The sequence below is a fragment of the Myotis myotis genome, unplaced genomic scaffold (assembly GCF_014108235.1).
Source record: "Myotis myotis isolate mMyoMyo1 unplaced genomic scaffold, mMyoMyo1.p scaffold_m19_p_2, whole genome shotgun sequence".
NCBI classification, from domain to species: domain Eukaryota; kingdom Metazoa; phylum Chordata; class Mammalia; order Chiroptera; family Vespertilionidae; genus Myotis; species Myotis myotis.
The window spans coordinates 48,954,113-48,976,448 of NW_023416324.1; positions in this window are offsets into that span (position 1 = coordinate 48,954,113).

The following is a 22,336-nucleotide window of genomic DNA, read 5'->3' on the forward strand; positions in this document are numbered from 1 at the left end:
TCCTTTTTCATATTTATTAAACTCAGTTGGGGTGCAAAAGACAAGAATTGTAATATGCAGCTTCCCAGGATCTCACACTGACCTATTTGGAGTATGTATATAAGGAAGGGAATTGAGGCAAGACTACCAGGGGAAAGAGGCTGGAGTTGACAGTGAAGAGCCGGGTGGGACGAAAGGAGTTAAATGAAAAGGAGGCGGATGTGCTCACATCCTAGCTTCCATCTGTGTGCCCTCAGTTCACGAGACAAATGAGAAATTGGCAGATATAAATGTCTGGCTTTAGAATCTTTCCTCATGAGAATGTGGGACTGTAAACCCTTTGCGAGTTTGCAAGCACTGTCCTGAGATAAATAAAAAAAAATTGTAAGAAAACCCATATTTTAAATAAAATTTTTAAAAAGCCAACTTCATTGTGAGATCAAAGAGGAAGTAGATTGATTACTTAATTGAAAATCCTCTTCCAGAAGAAAAGTAGATGAAATAAGCAGATAAAAGTGCTTCCTAAGCTTTCAAAGCCTTGTTTTTATATGCTTCACCTTCCTTTCTACAGCTCTCAATCCTGCGCCCTATTTCAGAGACTTTTTCCCACTCATCTTGGGAACCTCAGGACACTGAGGAAATTTGATGTTCAGACACTTTATTTTTAGGATATCACATTATGTAATATCTTAGGCTGGTGTCATTCATTCCAAAAGCTGCTGTTTTGAACGAGAACAGAGAAAAATGTACCCAGTAGATATAAACCTTTTACATTCAAACTGTCTTGAAAACACCTTATAAAAACTCAGCAATCCTTCCTGACAGCCTTTTTCTTCTTTTTACCCATTAACAAATACATATGTGACTCCAGGTTCATTTTCAAAGTCTAACGCCTGCACCTCGATTTCTGGCAGTATTTCTCAATTAATTAACATTCCTGAGAGCGCAGTTAGGCACAGTATTGAAGAAGATAACTTTTATTTTATTTGGTTTCCATGCTGTGTAAAGGATGTTACAACTCCAATATACTTCATCCTTTGAAAAACATCCTCTTGTTCTCCCATCAAGGATACCCATAAAAAGTAAGAGACAGTGACGGAAAGGGAGAAAAGGTACAAATATAAAGAATAACGAATGTTGCTGGATACGTGCTGAGGCCCAAATATCAGTAGAGCTTTGCCACATAAAGGGCCCGCAGTTGTGCTCACCCCCTCAAAGTGCTCTTTTCATCTCAAGAAAAGAAATGTTGCAGGATGTCACTGGCAAACAAGATCAATGCCAATTTTGAAAATATGCATGGAAAACAATAGTGAGTTTCTGACCAGCAATTATCATAACATCAAAATATCTTATAGTTTCATTCTGAACTGGTACAATTGTTTCGACATTGTATTTATTTGAAAGGCTTTTCATCAGCTCCGTCAAGCATTTGATCCAGGCATCCTGCTAATGTCGCCTGTCTGCTGTTTAGACAGAATTCTGCAGGAGTGAAGTGGGGCAGCAGTCCTAGAATGCTGCCGACATGCTCTTGGAGAAGCCAGCCTAGTCATTAGCTTTATTGCTAACAAAGAGGAAAATAGTGCATATAATTACATGGATTGCAGAGCCAGCAACGAAAATTGGCACCGGGGAATTATTTCCCTGCCACCATTACTTCATCGGGATCAGAAGTCGCCTGTAGGCCTTCAAGGGAACACGGGGTTGGGAACAAAATAAACATGTGTTTTCTTTCTGTTGTAGATTATTTTTTTCGCCCCTAAGCAAACCTCTCTCAAGTCCCTGCCAGTTAAACTATTTTTAGAAGTCAGTGAACCCAGTGAGTCAGTGACTTCAGGCTTCTTATGATTACTCTAATGTCAGTTCAGTATTACTAGCAAAAATAACAATATTGGTGAGACCATGAGATAATGAGAACTGAAATTCAGGGAAGTTTAAGTTATTCAAATTACTGGTTGGCTGTGTGTGTGTGTGTGTGTGTGTGTGTGTGTGTGTGTGTGTGTGTGCCTGCAGCGTCCAGTGGCTGGCATCCCCTTTCGCTGGGCAGCTACTGTCTTCTACACATATCTTAGTTGTTGTCATCACTACAGTAGGAGATGTACAAAAATGTTGAGGCTTATGCCCAGATACCATGCCCCTCAGTGCCACAAAAAGATGTGAACCCAGAACCAGATGGATTTACTACTTGGAGCTATTTGGGGAATTCTTATAGTCTTATTCTGTAAGGCTCCTTTGGATATTAGCTTCTTAGTCACCCTTGTGCCTCTCATTTCTCCTATGCAATTAAATGTGATAATACATATAATTCACCAGCATAGTTACGTACATAAAGCAGACTTTCTCTCTTCTCTAGATCCATTCCTGTTCCACTTTGCTTTTGCAGCAGAAGAGCCCTCCCTATGGAATCCAATGCCGCCTTACTGACAGTGAGCTTGAGCCACTCAGATTCTTCCCTATAATATGAAGATCATAACAATTGCCCTACATCTCTCAAAGAGTTGGTGTAAAAATCAAAGGAGATCATGCATACGCAATTGTTTTGTTTATGAATGGTTGTCTGGTTTTACTTCAAAGTTCTACATAATTTTCATGAAGCATTATTGCCATGGGATTTCTTTCCTCCAGGAAATCAACTTTGTCATTACCCTATATTTTCTTTGGTAAATCATACGTATTGATTATAAACATATCCAGTACCCAGAGATTTATATATAAAAAACCAAACATGCCGGAACCAGTTTGGCTCAGTGGATAGAGCGTCGGCCTGCAGACTGAAAGGTCCCAGGTTCGATTCCGGTCAAGAGCATGTACCTGGGTTGCGGGCACATCCCCAGTAGGAGATGTGCAGGAGGCAGCTGATCGATGTTTCTCTCTCATCGATGTTTCTAACTCTCTATCTCTCTCCCTTCCTCTCTGTAAAAAATCAATAAAATATATTTAAAAAAAAACAAAAAACAAAACAACCAAACACATGGTCCCTGAAGGCTCTGTGAAAGAATTGGGGGTATTGGTGAGATGAAATATTAACATGCAGAATAAAGATAAATGACAATTCCAAATGGCCTTATGGTTGGAGACCTCCCTCCCAGTGACTCAGCTCACCTCACAGATGCAGCTGCTACAAATAATAGCCAGGGAGCAATGATCATTGTGATTTCACTCCATTATTACCAGAAGCTTGATATACATAAAATGTAGGTCAAAGCATTCCATTTAAAGCCATATTATTCTTCAGAATATGAAGCATGAGAATGTTGACTCAGCACTAAAGAGACAGGTGATAAATTAGTAATCTCCAACATGCTATTTCAATGACCACATTCAATTTCTATCTCCTCATAGCAATATAAATTCCACAAAGTAGAGGATCATACTTGTTTTATTTTTGTTCATCTCTCAGGTGAACATAGTGTCTGCCTCATACAGGCCCTCAATCAAATAAATGCATGTAAAGGATTAGTTAATTGATTGAGATATATTTATTGCTGCATGTATTTACAACTCTTCTTCTCTGCTGAACTTCCCCTATGGGAAAGGATTGTGCTGTGTTATTCACCCTTTATTCAGTAAACAAGTAGATATAAGAAGGATGCTAGGTAAGAAGTTGATGCATAAGCTTTCTCCTCTGGGCCGCCAGCTTATGTAAGAAGGGAATTCAAGTTCCATAATGGGAAGACTCATAGATTCACAGATAGAAAGAGTTAAAAGAAAGACAAGAAAATTAAAGGGATGTTTTGGGTGTAGACTAATAGGCACAGAAGACCGAAGGTAACCTTAAGTATAGAGAACAAAAAGGAATGAAGGGAATTCATGAAGTCAAGAAAGTTAATAGAGCATGTTGCTTTTTAAATGTCAGAGCACAAAGAAAAATTTAGAGATCAGCTATAGGTTTCAACTGTACGAATTTAAAAGAAATAGCATGGGGACAATTGTTGAAGGGTTAGTGATGTGTTTAGATGTAATTATGTGAGGCATATGGCAGTTTTGATGATGAAAAGCTGTGATTAAGAATATAGGGAACTGTTTGTTAAACTAAGTAAGTAAATTCAGATTGCTGGAGATAAGCCAGCAGCTGCTTTGCATAGGATTTAGTGTGTACATCTTGGCAAATAACACACTATATTTGGCCTTTGGTTAAAAATAGTTTAAACAAAGATTTTTCGAAGAGATGATAGAAATTTAACATCATATTTACCATGAATTCTATTCAACCATTTGAAAATTATGGAGGGCAAAACAATAATTGGCTGTCTTTTATATGCCTTTTATATGCATTTTTCTTTCTATATTATACCACAATCTTTAATATACAGGTGAAATTTAATAGTCTATTACCAAAATGTGCTTTGTACGTTTTATGAAAAGAGTTTTAAAAGTGGAAAAAATAATTGAACAACATTTGGGGTTCCTCAGAATTATTGATTTGTTGATATAAATTTATGTTCATCCTGACTTTTTAAAAGAGTACCAATTCAGGTATATATATACACACCTGACAGATAACAGTGATAATTAACCATGGTGCAATGCAATGCTTTAAACACTTTATAGCTAACTAAATGCTTTGGGAAATTAAGTGCAGAAAAACCTAGAAGTACAAAAATGGATAAAGTTATCTGTGATTTTAGTTTATTAGGTTTTTGGGGAGAATAATAAAAATATGAATACCAATTGGTTAGTATTTAAAACATTCTTAATGCATAAAAGAGCTATAGTTTTATAAGGAAAGACCAATTGATGAAATTATATTGATGTATATTAGGACTATCTCTCTTCCAAGTAATCTTTTCCTCTTGAAACTACATTACTAAAATTTGGTATCATTTATGAAGAGATATACCTTTCTTTTGTCTATTTATAAATAAAAAAGTGAATTCAAAAAAAGTGACTCAAAAATGAGTATGTGTAATATTTGTATCAAGGATTTCAGTAAATATTTTTTAAAATCTCTGTAAGTGTGCACTTATGCACAAGTAAATGCATTTAAATTTTTCAGTTAATGGGAGATATGAAACAAATAGTATGTTTATCTATTTCCATTGCATTTACCATATATGTTCACTTAAGAAAAGAGAAAGAGCCCTAACCAGTTTGGCTCACTGGATAGAGCGTCGGCCTGTGGACCAAAAGATCCCAGGCTTGATTTAGGTCAAGCGCATGGGCATATCCCCAGTAGGGAGTATGCAGGAGGCAGCTGATCGATGTTTAACTCTCTATCCCTCTCCCTTCCTCTCTGTAAAAAATTAATAAAATCTATTTTTTTAAAAAGAAAAGAGGAAGAAATAATTTTTAAAATAAATCAACCCTATATTAAAGTAATGACTACAAATATGGTGATATTTCAAGTCTGTACTCTGTGCTCTTGCAGAGGCCACCTTGTACACTGCTACATTTCTACAAAAGCACCTGCTGTCCTTCAAGTTGTTCAGGCATTTAGCTGAGGGCACACCCTGAAGATCTGCTTCTTTTAGATAACCCCGTAGGGCCCAGTGAAATCCATCAGTGAGAAATGAATGAGAATGCAGTCCCCTCTACAGGCTACAGGAATGTAAATAAATAAACTTACAAAAACACAATTATTACTTGAAGATAGTAAAAGTACTTGTCTCTTTAGCCAGAGAGGATCAATTGAAAAATTTCTATGAGCAACAATAACATGATTACATACCAAATTAACATAAAAATCAATAGACTTGATATATGCAGAAAAAATAACTTAAAAGATAAACTATGTCTATCCACAATACCAATAAAATAATTAAGTATAACAAGAAATATATAGTCCTGGCCAGTGTGGCACATGCCTAGGTTACAGGTTCAATCCCCTGTCAGGGCACAAATAAAGGTCAACTAATCAATGTTCTCATTCATATCAATATTTCTCTCTCTCTCTTTCTATCTGTCTGTCTCTCTCTCCCCCTTCCTTTCTATCTAAATCAATAAGCATATTCTGGAGTGAGAATTTTAAAAATGAAGAAATATATAAAATCTGAATTTAAAGGTAAATATTACTGAGAGAAGAAAAGGGTTTAGAGAAACAGAAAGGCATATAATCTTGAATAAGAAAATTTAAAGATGTTTATTCTGAGATTAATTAAAAAGTAATTCATTCACAATAAAAATAATGATGTTTTTTGTAGGAGATATTAGGGACTGGTTCTAAATACAGCATGAAATGAAAAACAAAAGAACAAAACTTTTCAGGAAAGTTTTTAAGAGAGGGAGAGCAATAAGAGGAAATTAAAATATGTTAAATATAGTATAAAGCTACAATAAATAACACTGCAGTTCTGGTAGATAAATAAACAGAATGATCAATGAAACAGTAAAATGTCAAGAAATAGACACAAATTCATATAGGAATTAAGTGAATGGTAACAATAGCTTTTCAGATAGTGCAAGAAATGTGAATTATTTAATGAATAATGTCAATAAAACTAGGACATCTGATAAAATGAATTTCCAATGGATGAAAGATCTAAACCTGAAAATACAAACCATGAAAGTACTGGCAGATTTTCTTTGTATTAACTTTTTTAAAAATTCTTTATTGTTTAAAGTATTACATAAGTCTTCTTTTTCCACCATTGACCTCTCCCCATCTGCTCCCACCACCCCCCAGCACATGCCCTCACCCCCCTACTATCTGTGTCCATTGGTTATGGTCATATGCATGCATACAATTTTTTTGGTTGATCTCTTACTCCCCCTCCACTGCCTTCCCTCTTAGGTTGGACAATCTGACTGATGCTTCTATAATTCTGGCTCTATTTTTGTTCATCAGTTTATGTTGTTGATTATATTCCACAAATGAGTGAGATCATGTGATATTTATCTTTCTCTGACTGGCTTATTTCGCTAAACATAATGTTCTCCAGATCCATCTATGCCAGTAGTTCTCAACTTTCTGGCCCTTTAAATACAGTTCCTCATGTTGTGACCCAACCATAAAATTATTTTCGTTGCTACTTCATAACTGTAATGTTGCTACTGTTATGAATTGTAATGTAAATATCTGATATGCAGGATGGTCTTAGGCGACCCCTGTGAAAGGGTCATTCGACTGCCAAAGGGGTCACGACCCAAGGTTGAGAACCACTGATATGCTGTTGCAAATGGTAAGCATCCTTCTTTTTTACAGCAGTGTAGTGGTCCATTGTGTAGATGTACCACTGTTTTTTAATCCACTCATCTGCTGATGGGCACTTAGGCTGTTTCCAAATCTTAGCTATTGTAAATTGTACTGCTATGAACATAAGTTTGTATATATCCTTTCTGATTGGTGTTTCTGATTTCTTGAGATATATTCCTAGAAGTCAGATTATTGGGTCAAATGGGAGTTCCATTTTTAGTTTTTTTTGGGGGGAAACACCATACTATTTCCACAGTGGCTGCAGCAGTCTGCATTCCCACCAGCAGTGCATGAGGGTTCCCTTTTCTTCACATCCTCGCCAACACTTGTCTTTTGTTCATTTGTTGATAATAGCCATTTTAACAGGTGTAAGATGGTACCTCATTGTCGTTTTGATTTGCATCTCTCAGATGATTAATGACTGTGAGCATGTTTTCATATGTCTCTTGGCCTTCTTTATGTCCTCTTTTGAAAAGAGTTTATTTAGGTCCTTTGCCCATTTTTTGATTGGATTTTTTATCTTCCTTTTGTTAAGTTGTATGAGTTCCCTGTAAATTTTGGAGATTAAATCCTTATCGTAGATAACTTTGGCAAATATGTTCTCCCATGCAGTGGGCTTTCTTGTTGTTTTGTTGATGGTTTCTTTTGTATTATGTTAATGGGGAAGCATTTTACTAAGTTTGACACGAAACCTAGAAATTTTAACTTAAATTTGGTAGGTTAAAAATTGTATTTTCAACTTAATTATTTTTCCAAAAGGGCAATCAATAATTTCTAAGCAAAGACAAATAGCAAGTGACAACTAGTAATACAGTATTTCTGATTCATATTATAAAATATGTATTTTCCTGCCCTTCTAGAGAACTCTAGAGAAAAGTTCTCTAGAAAACTCAAGAGAAAGGCCACCACAAGATGAGTAAAGGTTTGTGGGCACATTTTATTGACAATCATTTAGCACATATTTATGGAATATCTATTATATCCTAGACACTGATCCAGAACTAGCGATTCAACTATGAACAAAGCAAACTGAAGACACTAATCTCATGTAGATCATATTTCATCAGTGGGAAGCAATTAATAAATATAATAAATCAGTAAAATATCTAGTATATTAGAAGCTCAGAATCTATGGGCGAAAAGGAGCAGAGTATGGATATGGGGAGACAGAGTCAAGGTTAAAGGTGGTCAGGATGAATTTTATGGAGAAGGTGACATTTGAACAAAATCTTTAAGGCATTGAGTGAGGAGTTAGCCCTAAGACTATTTTGTAGATATCATAATAAGAGTGTAAAGAAAAGTGAGAATAAATATCTTAACAGTGTGCTTGGAATACTTGAGGAAATACAAAATCAGTGGAGTTGGTGCAGAACAGGTGAGAAGGGAAAGAGTTGGTGATTTAGTCTAAGAAGAAATGGGGGCCAAGTCTTGCAGGGAATTTTAAGTCTGAGCAAAATGAGCCCTGAAGGATTTGTCCAGAGTAGTGACATAATCTGACTCACTATTTAACAAGATCACTCTGGTTATTATATTAAAATCAGATTGTAAGACAGCAAGAATGGAAGCAAGATCAAATCAGGAGGGCTTCCTGATTATCCAGATAATGAATTTCTGTTCACTGTTGTAGTAGCAAAGATGGAGAGAAGTGGTTATATTCTTTCTACATTTTGAAGGTGGCACCAACAGATTTCAGAAAAATAAATATAAGTGTTAATATATTAAAAACTCATTTCAGGCCAAAACCGGTTTGGCTCAGTGGATAGAGCGTCGGCCTGCAGACTGAAAGGTCCCAGGTTCGATTCCGGTCAAGGGCATGTACCTGGGTTGCGGGCATATCCCCAGTAGGAGATGTGCAGGAGGCAGCTGGTCGATGTTTCTCTCTCATCGATGTTTCTAACTCTCTATCTCTCTCCCTTCCTCTCTGTAAAAAATCAATAAAATATATTTTAAAAAAACAAAAAAAAACTCATTTCAGTCATATTAAGAGAAATCCTAATTAATTACACTAAGATGCACCCATTAAAATAGCAAAAGTGCAGAAGGTAACCCAAGTAGCAGTAAACATGTGGGCCTACTCATACTCATATACACTGATGGCAGTGTTGGTATGATCACTTTGGAAAACAGTGGAATTTAACTAGAGCTGAGAGTATGTACACTCTATGGCCCAGCAATTTTACTTCTAGATATATAGCCAATAGAGTTGCAGCTATACATCCACCAAAAGACACATGCAAGAATTTTCATAGGATTACTAATTATAAAAACCCCAAACTGGAAACTTCCCAACACACATTAAAAATATAATATAAACTGTGTAATCATCACACAATGGAATACAATACAACAAAGAAAAGAACAAACTGTATCTATAAACAAAAGAGGGGATGAATTCCACACATAAGAAAATGGTGATAGAAAGAATTCAGACCTGTAAAGCATACAGATTCAGTTTATATTAAAGTCAAAAACAAGTAAAACTAATCTATGGAGTTAGAAGTCAGATAGAGGGTACCCTTGGGTGAGGATCAGTGGCTCCCTGGGGATACAAGGAAGGATTCTAGGGTTTGGGTAATGTTCACTTTCTTGTCCTGGGTGCAAGTTACATAGAATTGTTCAGCTTGTGAAAATGCATCCATCTATTTATGATTTTGTACATTTTTCTGTAAATATGTCACATTGTACTTCAAAAATGAAGGTGGTGCTTTTCACCTATGAGACTGGCAGAAATATAAAACAGTATTTTGGCTAGGGAACAGGAAGAAAAATGTTCTTTTGTTGTGTTGGTATGAACATAAATTAGTGAATCTGCCATGGAAGAAAATTTTTATCATATCAAATATTAAAACTACAAATGCATATATTCTTTTTCCCAGCTAGTTTACTCCAAAGAATATGTTCTTCAGATACTCTCAAACAAGAACAAAATGATGTATGCTCAAAGTTATTCATTTCAGTATTGTTTGTATAAGTAAGAAACTGAAATAATCTCAAAGGCCATCAATAAACATTTTAAATAAATGATGACTACAGCTATTCAATAGAAAATTATGATGTTATAAAAAAAAACATAATAAGAGCTCTATGCACTGATACAAAGCAATTTCCAAGGTATATATTGTTAAGTTTCAAGAAATATTAAAGTACAAGAGGCTTGAATGGCATGTTCCCATTTATTTTGAAAGAATAAATGCTTATATATAATAGGGAATGATGGATAAGAATTTATAGCGTTTAATGCCTCCAGGAAGAAGAATGGGTAATGACCAACTGATAGTCATGGTAAGAAGACTTTATACAGTGTACCCTTGTGTTCTTTTTGAATAAATAAATGTATCACCTATTTGAAAAACAAATGCAATGTATGCAGAAATGAAACATTTTATTAAGGAGAAAAATATACACACTCTACCATAAAATAATTGTAAACTAAAAGAAAAGAAATATTTTACCTGGATATTATACATATGCAGTATTCTGAAGTCACACCTTACATCATTGTGTAAAACTTAATAAATCATTGAAGACATTCAGAGAAGGCAGTTTTATAGTTCTTGCTTAATCGGATATAGGATACCCTTGTGAGTATATTTATTGGACTGTGTCATTGTCAATTTAAGATCATGTCAACTTCTTTATTCATTGAATTAAAAAGAAAATAGATTCTCTAACAAAGTCAATTTACACTTGTTTTCCCATTCTCCACTTTTTTTCATAATTAAAACAACATACTGCAGAGATGCACTCTTCAAGAATAGCTGTGTTTACACACTGGTCTGTGTTGCTCACTGTTTAGAGTATTGACCCATGCATTGAAGGATCTCAGATTAAATTTCAATCAAGGGCACCTACCTGGGTTGCAGGTTGAAATCCCAGGCTAGTAGGGGTGCGTGCAGGAGGCAGCCAATCGATGTGTCTCTTTCACATACATATACTGATGTTTCTTCCTCTCTCTCTCTCTCTCTCTCTCTCTCTCTCTCTCTCTCTCTTCTATCACTCTCTTCTCTCTCCCTCTTTTCCACTCTCTCTAAAAATTCTCTGGAAAAATATTCTCAGATGAGGATAACAATAACAAACAAACAAACAAACAAAAAGTAGCTGTGTTTACAAGGTAGCTCATATTTGGATGAAAAGTAAAAAATGCTTTATTTCTAATTCATCTCTTTGTTTATATTCTAGGGTTAACAGGCTTTTGTTATTTCAGCAACATATAGATAGAACTAATATGGTTGTAACATTAAATATTTTATGAGAATCAGTTTTTTTCCCCTATAAAGCACATTTGGAAATGTTCAATGACTATATCCTGTTAATATGGAAATATATTCAGCAGAAAGGCTAACAACTTTATTTCAATGATTTATTAATGTAATTTTTTCTCTCATCATTTGGCAATGTAATATGATTTATATCCAACTTCAAATGGCTAGTCAGAAAATTTTCATTTTATCACTATATAGCAAAAATTAATATACTGGGAACATATATTTTTCAAAATGAAGACATAAATATAGCTTTTAGTCAATATTTCAAAATAGTGACATCTATCTTTCTGAAAAGATACATTTCATAACTACATAAAAAAACTAAATGAAGAATTAATTTAAGACTTTAACAAAATCATTCCATTAAATACAACCAATATTTATTGGGGATCTAATCTGTCTGCTAAAAACTATAGGAAATATACAAGAACATTGGGTCATAAAAAATCCCTGGCATGAGTTCTAAGGATACAGAACAGTAAGATCCTATCTTTACGTAGAAGAAGCTTGCTTTATTTTCAATATGAATTATTTATCGTAAAAATATGTAAAGATATTTATAAAATTCCACATGAGTTATGCAGACAACAGATATTACATGAGAACACGTGAGACACAAGGGCATATCAGGGAGAAAATTGAGAAGCTGATAGGACTACAGAGACTCATGAAAGAATGTAGCTTATTAATAAATCTTTTCTCAGTCCCACTCTATAAGTCTATTATGTGGTAAGCCATAAATAACTCATGTATTTCACAATAAATATTTGTGAATAAATAGCAATATTTCTGCTTTTAACAAAGCTATAATCTGCCATGGACACAGCACTTTAATAATTACTAAAATACAGGAAAGAATAAATAATATAATGTATTCATAGATTGTCAGTGAATGAAGGACTTGGATAGTACTTAACAATTAGAAGGAATGGATGTTTCTATTATTTTTTTTATTTTTTTTTACATTTATTACATTATTTATATTTTACTCATGTATTTATTTATTGTTTATATATATTACTTATCTGCACTAATAAAAGAGAAACATGCAAATTGGTGTCACTCCGCTATGCCCACCAGCCAATTAGGATGAGTATGCAAATTAATCCAACAAAGATGGTGGTTAATTTGCATATGCAAGCACAGAGCGAAGACCGAAGATGACTGAAGACTGAAGACAACTGAAGACTGAAGAGGCTTGGCTTCTCCACTGCAGCCAGAGCGGAGAAGCCAAGCCTGGCTGCTGTGGCCCCTGTGGAAAAGCCAAGCCTTGCTGCTGCGGCTGTAGCAGAGAAGCCGAACCTTGCTATTCTCCACTGCGGCCGGACCAAAGGCCTGGGTCCCGGGTGCCAGAGGAAAACTGGTGCCAGCAGCCAGGGGAAGGAAGGCCTATTGCGCAAATCTTTGTGCAACGGGCCTCTAGTATATATATATATATATATATATATATATATATGTATGTATTTTTATTGGGGTATAAGTAACTGGAGGTACTGCTACGCTGGAGCCAGCTTCCTAACTCTGCATGAAGTTATATAGTCTTAAAACATACCATAAAATTCAACAAAGGCTACAAATCAGGTCTTACTCCCACCTCCAGAAGCAGTTGCTAAATTTGTGTAACACAGCACAGTAAACACAGTTTAATACACTGCCTAAGGGATCAGAAAATATGCATTTTCTTGGCATTCATTGGACAAAACCCTCTCATTCTGAAATCGGATATTCTACCAGCCATTTCGGCCTGGTTCTCTGTTACTGAGTATGTGCATTATAGAATTTATGCTATAAGGTTCTTCATAATTTCTTTTTTCCATCCACATTCCTCAGGATAAAATACATTGTTTCTTGGGGGTTGCAGTATCCAAATGACTAGAAAAGAATGGATGGACAAGAGATATAAAGTAGGAAAAGTTGGAACTGGAGAAATAATATTTTTAAAAAGCCATTCAACAGTTCATTTATTTGAAATAATTATTGAATGCAGAACTGGGTCTTAGGCACTATTGTAGTTATTGTCAATGCCCTGGTGATCTAAAATAAACACACTTGGTCCTCATGGAGCTCATGGCCTTTCCACAGTGGAAGGACAGCTGCAAAATGTTATGATTTATACAGACTTTGGGTCTCTTGCCAAAGGGGTAGACTGAGCAGAGAGACAGTTACCTTTCAACCTTATTTTAAGCAGAGAAGGAGGCTTGTTTATATAAGAGAAAGTATCTGTTGACCTTCATGTCTTTACTGAAACCAGAATCATTATTTCTTATAATACCTTCCAGGTTGTCAATAAATATCATGTTAATCAAAGATTTATTTTGAAGTTTATTTTCTTTTTCTTATTCTTTATGAGTTTTTAAGTTAAAAGCTGTGAGACATTTTTCTGGGGACAACTAGGTAGACTGGCATTCATTGGACATAACTCTGCCATTCTAAAATTGCATAGTCTATAACTAGGACCCTTTCTCTCCACCTTTTTTTTTTTCTAAGTGCTTCATTTCAAGGGATGTTCACAGCTTGAACTGCAAGATCCATTCATTTAGTCAACTAGTAACTAGTAAGCACTTAATGGACGAATAACTCTGTCCTCAACATTATTTTTGCCAGAGAACACTTACCAGTTGTTAGGAAATGTACCTCAGGTGACTATTGCTTTCTACTTTTTTTATTGATATGACTGCATTTTCTTAATTTTGCTCAAACATCACAATTTTACCTAGGAAACTCTGATTTTGCATCAACATGAACTCATACCCCACTAAGGCAGAGGCATTTTGGACTCTAGACAGGCCGGAGAGAAACTTAGAAGTGTCTTTGCTAAAATTGGTATCTAGATATCTTTTTCTTACACATTAGGCGAATTTTTTGGGGGGTGGGGGGGAGAGGAGTGTGATAATATGATAGTCTTCTAAGATTGCTTCTGATCTGACTTGTCCCACCTCTAGAGACACCAGGTAATAAATAAACCAGAGAATTCCTTTGTTTGGGCTGGTAGAAGCAGGTAGGTACTGTACTGGTTTACGCTTTTCCTCATACACACATTGTAGTGATTATGGGGTTGGAGAAGCTCTACTAGAATGTGATTCTACTGGCCCCATCATTGACATAGAATTGCTTTCAATTTTTCAAAATAACTTTTGCTTTTGAAATAAGGCTTTTTTTTTTTTTTTTTTGCTGTTATCCTCAATATTAAAGTAACAACTGATAAAATTTGCAGTTAGCAGTAATTAAATAGGAAAACCAGAGACCAACAATTAAATATCATTTAGGAAAATTAATATATTCATGACAGTTAATATAACTATATAATTAATTTTTATACAGTAGCCATAAAAAAATCCATGCAGTTTCCTTTAATTAGAAACTTTCTACAAATCCATTGGCAGGTTGTACATTTTCAAATGCCAGATATTATTTGCTTAAGCAATTTAATCCCTACATGTGACATTTTCTTTCTAAATAAAGTATAAGGGTATTAACATATAACTACATATTATTTTGAATAATTATAGACTCAAAATCTTTTTATTTATGTTATAATTCCAAAATTTTGTTTTGAATAATCCTATTTCTGTAGCACAAATTTAAGAATGATTGATGATTGATTAATTAAGTCATTCATTAAAAAATATTGATGGAGGGCTATGTGGCTGGCACTGTGATAAGGCTAGAGATATTTAAGGGTTGCTGCCCTCAAAGGTTTTTGAGTTCATGGAAATATAGTTACACAAACAAATTATAATTAACATGAAGGCATTAAAAAAGGGGAAGGTCTATCCGAGCAGAGGAAAGAGCACTCGCTTCAGTTTTGGGCGTGGAAAAAGGTGTCAAAGTTACATTTAAAATAAACCTTGAAAGTCAAGGAAGTACCCCACCCTGGGAGCAAAGGGTATTCCACACAGAGGTGGGAAAGGGGTTGTCCACACAGAGGGAAGTATATGCCCACAGTCATAGTTGGGTGTACATGGCTGTATGGTGCGTCCAGAAATGGCAAGTCCTCAGTGTGACGGATACCGAATGAGAAATGAGTCAGGACAGCTAGGCTTATATGCAGTTCTCAGGAACCTTGATGCATCTACAGCATGGGATGGGGAAGAAACTAAACAGGGTGTAGTCCATGAATAAAACCAAATTTCCTGATTTGACAGCAAAGAGGACGATGAACTGCAAACCTGGGTAAGATAAGGTGTAAGGAGTGCAGGCCCATTGCTGTTATAACACGTTGGTGCAAAGCTGTGGGGGACTGAGCGAAAGCAGTGTGGTGAGGTGAGGACTGGAACTGAGGTATGAGAAAGATCGAGGAGATAAATATAAGATGACTTCTAATTAGAAACAGGTAGAGTAAATGCATGCATATTCATGTGTATACACATTAATTCAGTCATTTCATAATTGTCTGCTGAGCAGTCTTTATACAAAATACCGTGATGGATTAGTCACAGCTCCTGCTCTTAACCACAGTCCAGAAATGGAAGAATGGTATATTTAAATACCTGGAAGGAAAGGTAAAAGTGGCTAATGACTCACCAATGAGAAACTTGATATATAATGTGTAAAAAGACAAAACTTGCATGCAGAGTATTGTATGTATTAGTAGCTCCTTATTATGTGAAATGGATCAATGACAGAAGATGTCAAATATTAGGGTATTTGAAAGCGCATAGCCCATGGCATAGGGTGATCTCTCAAGAAATACTTGCTGGGGGATTGGGGGTGAGGATGAAGTATAGCTAAAAAAAAAAAAAAAAAAAAAGAAATGTGAATTTTCATTCCTGCTCTATTATTTACTGCTAGTGTGACCCTGGACAAATGAAGTAGCTGCTCTGTGATTAATTTATTCACTAATTTATTAAATAAACACTTTTTTAATAACTATTCTATGCCAGACCCATTAGCATATGAGACAGGCTTGTTCTTTGTTTTCTCGGGATTTCCCTTTAGAAGGAAAGACAGCTACAAGCATATAAACGAATACATTAAAATAAGAGTTTTAATTTGTGATCAGCACCTCAATTTCCTTAGCTGCAAATGTAATGTAACAATACTTTCTTTTAAAAATCACTGAAATGATTATAAATAATATGGATAAGTGCACTTGCATAGTACTTGGCAGACTATAGGAAAACACCGAATGACTCAGTAGTAGTAGAATTAGCAGTGTTCTAATGAGGATAGCATGGTTTCAGCATTTCAGAAGCTAATGGTATATAGAGTGGTCAGCAAACCATAGCCTTGGACTGGCCAACTTTTTTTGTTTTACAAATAAAGTGTTATTGGAAAGCAGCCATGCTTATTTGTTTACCTATAGGGTACCACTGCTTTCTGGCTTTCAAAGGCAGGATTTAATAGTCATAACAAAGGCTATGTGATCACCAAGCCATATTTACTTAAACATTTACGATCTGCCCTTTAAGGAAGTTTTCTGACCCTGGTCTAGTATGCTGGTTAGGTCATATTTACCAAAAACTGGTTCTTTTCTAATGTAGGACTGTGTATTTTGTACCCAGTGATGGATATAAATCTTTAGTGTTGTGAAGAGAGAGTCTGCTCCTAATAGGGGTTATCAGAGAAACCTTTTGTCAATGTAAAAAATGTCCAAACCCATAAAAGAAATTCTTGTAAAAGTTTATTTGAGCCAAACTGAGGACATATGCCAGGCAGCAAGGTCTCAAATGCTCTGGAGAATAACAGTTTTTGCAGTTTCTTTTATGAATTTGAAATTAAGGAGGGACATAAGAAAGATTACATGAAGGTGGGAGAAAACAAGGCGGGAATGGAATTTATAGGGGAAATAAGATTATGTGTTCTCTTGAGGGTGGTCAAGAAGGAGGGGTCGAAGGTGTGTTCACCTAGATGCACAGAAACAATGAACAGTACTTGCTTAAGGCAAAGATAAGCCTTTTACTGAAGAAGTTATATTCCTGGGGTGTGACTACCACCATGATCATAGGAATTTGTGATCAGGTCTCCCTGAGATAGAACCCTTTTTTCATCCACACCTTCCCAGGGGAGAAAGTATTTCTACCAGACCTTGAAGGATAAAGTAGTACTCGGGAGGTGTAAATGGCTGGAGTGAAAGCATTTCCAAAATTTTTTTTCTGTATGAATAAATGGCACAATAGAAGCATAGCATGTGATGAGCACATTTCAAAAAAATGATTTGATGTGAGGCAGGAAGGCATGGTCGATAAATTAAGGAGTGTTTTTAAAACCAGACCAATGTGTTTGAACTTAATTTGGTAGACAATAGAAAGTCACTGAAAATTTCTGAGCACGAGGATCTCATAATCAGTATTTTAAAGCTTTTCATTTATCAGTTGGCATGCAAAATGAGTTGAAGCAGAGATAATGAAAAAAGTCAGCTATCATTAATGAATAAAAAATTTGCACAGGCATAGGATAATGAGGATTAGCACTAAGATGATAGATGAAAAAGAAAAAGATGACCACAAACATTGCCTTCGTCACTGTGACAGATTGAGCACGCAGGGTGGAGGGGGGGGGGGGGGGGTGGAGGATGGAAGCTGGCATATGCCATCAGTGTCAGTGGTGGTGAGAATTGATGAAAATGATGAACAGTGTCAAATTCAGGAGCGAAATCAAGATGAATGTGGACTGAGAAAAGATCAATGGATGCTGATACATAGGAAGTCAGTTGTTGCCTCTAGAGTGATGGTGGCAGATGTGCGATTATGACTTAAAGACGTAGAGAGGTAGTGTACTGGAAAAAAGAGGGAACAACAAATTCTAAGGTGGTGATAGTAAAACCTGCCTCACCATCATTGAGGGCTTATGCTGTGCCAGGTTGTGTTGTAAGCACTCAGGTTACTATTTAATTTAATGTATATAGTGACTCTATGAATAGTCATTGGTACTATCATGCCCATTTTACAGATGAAGAAATTAAAGTTTAGCAGAAATGAATTGCCACAGGCTTTCATAGTTAAGTGAATACTACAGTTTAATACTAGTTTAATACTAGTATGACATGAACGCTTTTTACTTAACCATAAACTATACTGCATCTCCAAAGCGGAGGAAAAAATATCAGTGCAGTAGTGTTTTTTAAATTTCTCTTTAGTTATTAAAAACTAGAGGCCCGGTGCACGAAGTTCATGCATGGGGGGAGAGGGGCAGGTCCCCTAAGCCCAGTCTGCAACCTCTTCAATCCAGGACCCCTCAGGGGATGTCTGACTGCCGTTTTAGGCCCGACCCTCACAATCCAAGACCGCTGACTCCTAACTGCTCACCTGCATGCCTGCCTGCCTGATCAGCCCTACTGGCACCCCTGCCAGACTGATCACCCCTAACTGCCTCTGCCTGCCAGCATGGTCACCCCCAACTGTCCCCCCTGCCAACCTGGTCGCCCCCAACTGCCCCCCCACTGGTCTGGTCACCCCTAACTGCCCCCCCCCCCGCCAGCATGGTCACCCCTTGCTGCCTGCCTGCCATCCTGGTTGTCCCAACTTCCCTCCCTCCGCCAGCCTAGTTGTCCCCAACTGCCCCCCGCCAGCCTGGTCATCCCTCACTACCCCCCTCTGCCAGCCTGGTTGCCCCTCTGCCCCCACTGCTGGCTTGGTCACCCCTCATGGCCCCCCCTGCCAGCCTGGTCACCCCAACTGCCCCCCAGATGGCCTGGTCACCCCTCACTGTCCCTCCCCCCCGCCAGCCTGATCGCCCCACATAGCCTGCTGTTTGGTCATTTAGTCGTCCCTCACTACCCCCTGCTGGCCTGGTCGCCCCACGCAGCCTGCTGTTCAGTCATTTGGTCGTCCCTCACTAACCTCCTTGCCAGCCTTGTCACCCCACTCAGCCTGTTCGGTCATCCATTTGGTTGTTCGGTTGCGATGGCCCCATGGCTCTTTATATAGGTAAATTGTGTTACCATTTGGTAAGGGTGATAATGGCTACTATTTAAAATGAAATCTTCATGGTTTAGGAGAAGGGGAATTAATTTAGAAAGCAATATCTACTTATCAGAAACACAACATAATGTTAGTTTAATCAGATAGGCCTTTTTGTAAGTGTTGAGAGGTGAGGAGACCCCTAAGGCTGGCCCTGCGTCTGGCAGAATAGCAGGATCCTGGGACTAACCACTGTGTGTAGTGATGGCTTCTAACCCCCAAGCTTCCTGATGGCAGCCCAGGTAGCAGCTCTTTGTGGGCCAGGTGCACAGGGTTGTTCTGTGAGTCATTCCTGGCAGTTCAACCTGCAGCTGTCAGACTCAACTCTGGCTCTCCTGTTGGTTTTGTAAGCACCAGATTCCCTCTGTTAAATCTCTTCCTACTTAACCTCATTGGGACGATTTCTGTTCTAGAAACCATAATCTGTCCTGTCTAGGTTTTAATCCTAGCAAAATTAGCAATCATGCGATGGGTAACACGGAAATTCCAGGAATGTCTCCAAATGTCTTTTAAGCTTTCCCTGCCAAACAAAGGGAGTGCTGGATTAAAGTTGGTATTTCCTTAACCGTGGCTGTTTTCCAAATTGCAAATGGTAATCTTTGGATATAGTTTACTTTCTCCTGGGATGGACCAGAATCAAATAATCCTGACATCCTCTAGGGTTTTCAAGAAACTGTATTACCAGAAAAATCTGTCCCGTAGCAGTCTGTGACTATTCCAGCTAAAGAAATCCTTGGGCTCCTGAATCTTACCAATGTGTGAATGCGGTGTGATTCCCAGAAGGGCAGCCCTGTTCAGAGCACACCTGCGGGAGGTTGTAGATTTCCTTTGGTTTCTATTTCTGCTCTTGATTTCTGGTAGAATTGTATTATCTGATAATGCAGTCTATTGTATTTCAAATTGAAAAATACATTTTTCTTTGAGTTTAATATGTACTCCAGTTTTATAACAGTTCCATGGGTGATGGTGATTTCCTTAGTTACTATATATATATATAAAGGCCCGTGGCCGTCACACTGTCACGCCGTCATGACCAAACAAGCAGCAGCTCTCGTGGCAGGTGGGACGGGGTGTGAGCTGCTAATGTTGGAGAGCTACAAGCAGCGGAGGCCGGGGCGGTGAGCTTCAAGCAGCAATGGGCGGGGTGGCCAGCTGAGGCAAGCGGAAGCGAGCTACTCAGGCACGATTTCCTGTGCGCTGGGCTTCATATATATATTATATATTATATATATATATATATATATATATATATATATATATATATATATAATATATATATTATATATATATTATATATATACATACATACACACACACACATAGCTTCTAGTATATATATATACTCATTCAACTTGATTAATACCTTTGTTAAAATCCCTTCTGTTCTTACACTATTGTCTATTCAATCTAACATGACATAAGAGAGATACACTTTCATATCTATTATTTATGTATCTATTCATATATTTCTTGAAGATTTGGCTTTCAGTATTTTGGCTTTGATGCTATGATATTTAGATATTCAAGACATCTTATATCCTCATTGTGGAATTGCACATTAGAATTATAAAGTGGTGCTTTTATATACCATTTAATTTGCCTTGAATTTAATTTTGTGTGAAGCAAAATTTCTAAAGCTTTAAATAGACACTCAGTTGATCTGATTGAAGAACCATGAAATTTGAAAGATAGTGGGAAAAAAAGACCCCCCTCCACCACAAGAATATAACTACTATATTCATATTAGTTCTGTGTATTTCTGAAGTGAGGGTTCAATAAAGGAGAGAATAGAGGTCTTCCAGTGGAAAAGAATGAAGCTAATGTGAAAATAAACTTTTGTTTTCTTCCTTTATAAAGTACATTAACAAATAACAACAAAGGGTTGGGAAATAATTAATTTTCTTTTTTTTTTTTTTAAAAAAAAAAAGAAAATTTTACCCAAAAAATAATGTAATTTTCCTTTATCATTCCTGGTAAATCTGTTTAATATGAAGTTCCTAAGTAAGGATATGCAGAATTCATAAATTATTTATAGTAGTTTAAATATTTTTTGTCATTTATAATTTTGGGAATTAGAAGTCACTAAGTGTGTTTTAATTTTCAATATTTTATTTCTTCAAAATCCTAGCTAAATTTTCATTAAGTAATTATATTTCCATTTAGCTAACATAATAGATTAAAACATTTAACTATGGTTTTTACTGCAGTAAAAATGTGTTATTTTCCACCACACTTAAGATCCACATAAAAGTCTCATCATAGCTTTGCTGAATGTTTTCCTCAATCTCTTTGTGAATGTAAAAAGTTTAATACCATTTGCCATCAATGTTGCCTTTACAGTTCTTAAAGGTCTTAACGAAGCACTGTAAGGTGGTAATACCTTAAAAGTCAACCATTCCACAATCTAAATGATTGGGTGTATTTGGCTAATCAGTGCTTATAGCCATCATATACTCAGATCTCAGAATCTCCCTTTTTAAAAAATATTTTTTATTGATTTCAGAAAGGATGGGAGAGGGAGAGAGAGATAGAAACATCAATGATAAAAGAGAATCATTGATCAGTTGCCTCCTGCACACGCCACAGTAGGGAGCCTGAAACCTGGGCATGTGCCCTGACTGGGAATCAAACCACTACCTCCTGGTTTATAGGTCAACACTCAACCACTGAGCCATGCTGGCTGAGCTCCCTTTTTTAAATTTGGTTGTGTTTTATTGGACTTGAACTTTCTTTACTTTGACCACAATATATTTAGCAATCAAATTAGATTTCCCCCCTTTGGCATTTGAAAACTGTCCTTAATACTGGGGGGCACCCACTGCAAGTACAATAGACATATTTACTAGATGCAGAGACATGCACTAGAACTGGGGGAAAACTTTTATATTACACTTCTCTATTTTTCTATTTTCTCTTAGTTGTTTTATTTTTAATTTGGCATGTTTGTTGCTTTCCATTGCTACTAGTTGTTTTTAGTAATGTCCTAATATTAGTTGTTTTGTAGCAACTTCCCTATTTAAGCTAAAAAGGCCTGAACAGTTTTCAAAACCTGAAGATGCATC